The following is a 6346-nucleotide window of genomic DNA, read 5'->3' on the forward strand; positions in this document are numbered from 1 at the left end:
AAAATAGGATAGAGATACTTATATAATTCAATGGTGAAAATTTCAGATAAGCGTATGGAGATGCTTTTATTCCTTCTGAACCTCTGCTTTCCTACTGCTTTCATCCAATCACTCATACTCCTTTCCATGACAAGCTGTATGTTGGGCATCACCGTTGTCAATGGTTACATCCTGTCCTCTCAGTGAAAATGGTCCAAAATGCGCTGTCACCGCACGGCTAATCATCTGTCGGTTCTCGATCCTGCTGGAATAGGATTCAGTAATCCATTTGCGTCTGTCACTACGCCCAGCACTCGCGAGTTTGAAGCTCGTCACAGTCATCCCTTCCCAGATCCTACTCGAAATACCACAGACAAGGTTTATACTTTTCGGATCTCAAGAATGGCCGCCAATAATGCTAGCCTATACCACGAACACTCTGATCGTAGATCAGGAGGCCAAGAGATACACATTCAAGCTTGTTTGCATGTAGAACGGAAGTGGTTGTCAGGCACGCGTTCATAAGTGAGAATGATGATGAGCGTCACATAATCATCACATTCATCATGTTCTTGTGTGCGAATGAATATCTTAGAGAAGAAATAGGCTTGAATTGAATGGAAAAATAATAGTACTTTGCATTAATTCATGAGGAACAGCAGAGCTCCACACCTTAATCTATGGTGTGTAGAAACTCTACCGTTGAAAATACATAAGTGATGAAGGTCCAGGCATGGCTGACCAGCCTCCATGAACGTGATCAAAGGATCAAAAGATAATCCAAAGATGTCTAATACAATAGTAAAAAGTCCTATTTATACTAAACTAGTTACTAGGGTTACAGCAATAAGTAAATGATGCAGAAATCCACTTCCGGGCCCACTTGGTGTGTGCTTGGGCTGAGCATTGAAGCTTTCACGTGTAGAGGTCTTCTTTGGAGTTGAATGCCAGTTTGTAACTTGTTTCTGGCGTTTAACTCTGCTTTGCAACTTGTTTCTAGCGTTTAACTCCAGAATAGGGCAAAAAGCTGGCGTTAAACGCCAGTTTGCGTCATCTAAACTCGGGCAAAGTATGGACTATTATATATTTCTGGAAAGCCCTAGATGTCTACTTTCTAACGCAATTGAGAGCTCATCATTTGGGTTTCTGTAGCTCCAGAAAATCCATTTCGAGTACAGAGAGGTCAGAATCCAACAGCATCTGCAGTCCTTCTTCATCCTCTGAATCAAATTTTTGCTCAAGTCCCTCAATTTCAGTCAGAAATTATCTGAAATCACAGAAAAACACAAAAACTCATAGTAAAGTCCAGAAATATGATTTTTAATTAAAAACTAATAAAAATATACGAAAAACTAACTAAATCATACTAAAAACTATGTAAAAACAATGCCAAAAAGCGTATAAATTATCCGCTCATCACAACACCAAACTTAAATTGTTGCTTGTCCCCAAGCAACTGAAAATCAAATAGGATAAAAAGAAGAGAATATACTATAAATTCCAAAATATCAATAAAACTTAGCTCCAATCAGATGAGCGGGACTAGTAGCTTTTTGCCTCTTGAACAGTTTTGGCATCTCACTTTATCCTTTGAAGTTCAGAATGATTGGCATCTATAGGAACTTACAATTTAGATAGTGTTATTGATTCTCTTAGTTCAGTATGTTGATTCTTGAACACAGCTACTTTATGAGTCTTGGCTGTGGCCCTAAGCACTCTATTTTCCAGTATTACCACCGGATACATACATGCCACAGACACATAACTGGGTGAACCTATTCAGATTGTGACTCAGCTTTGCTAGAGTCCCCAGTTATAGGTGTCCAGGGTTCTTAAGCACACTCTTTTTTTGCTTTGGACCTTGACTTTAACCGCTCAGTCTCAAGTTTTCACTTGACACCTTCACGCCACAAGCACATGGTTAGGGACAGCTTGGTTTAGCCGCTTAGGCTAGGATTTCATTCCTTTGGGCCCTCCTATCCACTGATGCTCAAAGCCTTGGATCCTTTTTATTACCCTTGCCTTTTGGTTTTAAGGGCTATTGGCTTTTTTGCTCTTGCCTTTTGGTTTAAAGAGCTTTTGGATTTTCTGCTTGCTTTTTCTTTTTCTTTCTCTTCTTTTTTTTTCGCCATTTTTCTTTTCTTTTTTCTTTTCTTTTTTCGCAAGCTTTTGTATTCACTGCTTTTTCTTGCTTCAAGAATAAATTTTATGATTTTTCAGATTATCAATAACATTTCTCCTTTTTCATCATTCTTCAAGAGCCAACAATTTTAACATTCATAAACAACAAATTCAAAAGATATATGCACTGTTCAAGCATTCATTCAGAAAACAAAAAGTATTGTCACCACATCAAAATAATTAAACTAATTTCAAGGATGAATTCAAAATTATGTACTTCTTGTTCTTTTGTGATTAAAAGCATTTTTCATTTAAGAGAGGTGATGGATTCATAGGACATTCATGGCCTTAAGACATAGACACTTAAATACTAATGATCATATAGTAAAGACACAAACTCAAATAAAACATAGGGCTCAAAAACTGAAAAATAGGAAAATAAGAACAAGGAGATTAAGGAACGAGTCCACCTTAGTGAGGGTGGCATCTTCCTCTTCTTGAAGAACCAATGGTGCTCTTGAGCTCCTCTATGTCTCTTCCTTGTCTTTGTTGCTCCTCCCTCATAGCTCTTTGATCTTCTTCTAATCTCTTGTCGGATCTCCGGATATTCGCTCTTTTTTAGCTTAAAAGGGACCTCAGGGATTACCTTTTTCTTGGCCACAACTTCATAGAAGTGGTCTTGATGGACCTTAGAGATGAATCTTTCCATCTCCCATGACTCAGAGGTGGAAGCAATTGCCTTCCCTTTCCTCTTTCTTGAGGTTTCTCTGGCCTTAGGTGCCATTAATGGTTATGAAAAAACAAAAAGTAATACTTTTACCACACCAAACTTAGGAGATTTGCTCGTCCCCAAGCAAAAGAAGAAAGGAAGTAGTAGAAGAAAAAAAATGGATGAGATGGAGGGAGAAGATGTATTCGGCCAAGGGGGAGAAGTGGTGATTGTAATGTGTGAAAATGGAGTAGTGTTGAGGGGTTTATATAGGGGTGGGGGTGGGTGGTAGGTATCGGCCATTAGGGTTGGGTTTGGGAGGGAAAAGAATTTGAATTTTGGAGGTAGGTGGGGTTTATGGGAAAGAGTGGATGGATGTGAGTGGTTAAAGGTATTTGGGGAAGAGGTTTATGAAAAGGTGTGAAGAGAAAAGAAGAAGAGGTGGGGTAGGTGGGGATCCTATGGGGTCCACAGATCCAGTGGGGTCAAGGATTTAGCATCCCTGCTCCAATTAGGCGTGTAAAACGCCTTTAGTGTGCAATCCTGGCGTTTAACGCCAGACTGCTGCCTGTTTTTGGCGTTAAACGCCCAAATGTAGCCTGTTTCTGGCGTTTAACGCCAGATTGATGCTTGTTTCTGGCGTTAAACGCCAGCTTGGTGCTTGTTTCTGGCGTTAAACGCCAGACAAATGCTTGTTTCTGGCGTTTAAACGCCAGAATGCTCTTCCTCCAGGGTGTGCTATTTTTAATGCTGTTTTTCATTCTGTTTTTTATTTTTCAGTAGTTTTTGTGACTCCACATGATCATCAACCTAAAAAACATAAAATAACAATAGAAAATAAATAGATATAGTTAAATAACATTGGGTTGCCTCCCAACAAGCGCTTCTTTAATGTCAATAGCTTGACAGTGAGCTCTCATGGAGCCTCACAGATGTTCAAAGCATTGTTGGGACCTCCCAACACCAAACTTAGAGTTTGACTGTGGGGGCTTTGGGTGACTCTACAGTGAGAGAAGCTTTTCATGCTTCCTCTCCATGGTTACAGAAGGAGATCCTTGAGTTTTAAACACAAGGTTGTCCTCATTCAATTGAAGGACCAACCCTCCTCTGTCCACATCAATCACAGCTTTTGCTGTGGCTAGGAAGGGTCTTCCAAGGATGATGGATTCATCCTCATCCTTCCCAGTGTCTAGGATTATGAAATCAGCAGGGATGTAAAGGCCTTCAACCTTTACTAACACGTCCTCTACTAGTCCATAAGCTTGTTTCGTGAATTTGTCTGCCATCTCTAATGAGAACTTGGCAACCTGTACCTCAAAGATTCCTAGTTTCTCCATTACAGAGAGTGACATTAAGTTTATTCCTAACCCCAGGTCACACAGAGCCTTCTCAAAGGTCATGGTGCCTATGTTACAGGGAATTAAGAATTTACCAGGATCCTGTTTCTTTTGAGGTAGAGTTTGCTGAACCAAGGCATTTAGTTCCTTGATGAGCAATGGAGGTTCATCCTCCCAAGTCTCATTACCAAATGATTTGGCATTCAGCTTCATGATTGCTCCTAAATATTGAGCAACTTGCTCTTCAGCAATGTCTTCATCTTCTTCAGAAGATGAATAGTCATCAGATCTCATGAATGGTAAAAGGAGGTTCAATGGAATCTTTATGGTCTCTAGATGAGCCTCAGATTCCTTTGGTTCCTCAAAGAGAAACTCCTTATTGGTCATTGAACGTCCCAGGAGGTCTTCCTCACTAGGATTCACGTCCTCCTCCTCCTCTCTGGGTTCGGCCACACCAAGTAAGGTTATGGCCTTGCACTCTCTCTTTGGATTTTCTTCTGTATTGCTTGGGAGAGTACTAGGAGGAGTCTCAATGACTCTTTTACTCAGCTGGCCCACTTGTGCCTCCAAATTTCTAATGGAGGATCTTGTTTCATTCATGAAACTTAAAGTGGCCTTAGATAGATCAGAGACTACATTTGCTAAGCTAGATGGGTTCTGCTCAGAATTCTCTGTCTGTTGCTGAGTGGATGATGGAAAAGGCTTGCTATTGCTAAACCTGTTCCTTCCACCATTATTAAAGCCTTGTTGAGGCTTTTGTTGATCCTTCCATGAGAAATTTGGATGATTTCTCCATGAGGGATTATAGGTGTTTCCATAGGGTTCTCCCATGTAATTCACCTCTACTATTGCAGGGTTCTCAGGATCATAAGCTTCTTCTTCAGAAGATGCCTCTTTAGTACTGTTGGATGCAGCTTGCAATCCATTCAGACTCTGAGAAATCATATTGACTTGCTGAGTCAATATTTTGTTCTGAGCCAATATGGCATTCAGAGCATCAATTTCAAGAACTCCCTTCCTCTGAGGCATCCCATTACTCACAGGATTCCTTTCAGAAGTGTACATGAAATGGTTATTTGCAACCATGTCAATGAGTTCCTGAGCTTCTGCAGGTGTTTTCTTTAGGTGAATGGATCCACCTGCAGAATGGTCCAATGACATCTTAGATAATTCAAACAGACCATCATAGAATATATCCAGGATGGTCCATTCTGAAAGCATGTCAGAAGGACACTTTTTGGTCAGTTGCTTGTACCTCTCCCAAGCTTCATAGAGGGATTCACCTTCTTTCTGTTTGAAGGTTTAAACATCCACTCAAAGCTTGCTAAGCTTTTGAGGAGGAAAGAACTTGGCTAAGAAAGCCGTGACCAGCTTATCCCAAGAGTTCGGGCTATCTTTAGGTTGAGAGTCCAACCATATTCTAGCTCTGTCTTTTATAGTAAACGGGAAAAGCATAAGCCTGTAGACCTTGGGATCAACCCCATTGGTCTTAACAGTATCACAGATCTACAAGAATTCAATTAAGAACTGAAAAGGATCTTCTGATGGAAGTCCATGAAACTTGCAGTTCTGTTACATCAGAGAAACTAATTGAGGTTTAAGCTCAAAATTGTTTGCTCCAATGGCAGGGATTGAGATGCTTCTTCCATGTAAATTAGAATTTGATGTAGTAAAGTCACCAAGCATCTTCCTTGCATTGTTATTATTTTCGGCCATGTCTCCTTCTTTTTCGAAATTTTCTGTCAAATTTTCTCCAGAGAGTTGTGCTTTAGCTTCCCTTAGCTTCCTCTTCAGATTCCTTTCAGGTTCAGGGTTAGCTTCAACAAGAATGTTCTTATCCTTGTTCCTGCTCATATGAAAAAGAAGAGAACACAAAAGAAAATATTGAATCCTCTATGTCACAGTATAGAAATTCCTTATGTAAGTATAAGAAGTGAAGAATGGAAGAAGGAAAGATAAGCATTCGAACACAGAGGAGAAGAGTGGGTTCGAATTTTGGGTGGGAGAGAAGTGTTAGTAGATGAATAAATAAATAGAAGGAGATGAGAAAGAGAAGAATTCGAAAAGTAAGTAAAATAAAAAAAATTAAAGTTAAAATTCGAAAATTAAAAATTGAAATTAAATTAAATTAAAATTTAAAACAATTAGTTAATTAAAAATGAATTTTGAAAAAGAGGTTAGTGATTTTCGAAAATTAAAG

The 6346-nt window shown here is 39.5% G+C and overlaps 1 non-coding gene across 1 annotated transcript; it reads left to right on the forward strand.

Moving 5' to 3' along the window:
• The first annotated feature begins 5361 nt into the window (after positions 1–5361).
• Positions 5362–5469, forward strand: LOC112732151 (small nucleolar RNA R71). Its single transcript, XR_003167888.1, has one exon. It is a non-coding gene; the product is annotated as a small nucleolar RNA R71 (small nucleolar RNA).
• The last annotated feature ends 877 nt before the right edge of the window (positions 5470–6346 follow it).

This window comes from Arachis hypogaea, chromosome 12 (assembly GCF_003086295.3).
Source record: "Arachis hypogaea cultivar Tifrunner chromosome 12, arahy.Tifrunner.gnm2.J5K5, whole genome shotgun sequence".
NCBI lineage: Eukaryota > Viridiplantae > Streptophyta > Magnoliopsida > Fabales > Fabaceae > Arachis > Arachis hypogaea.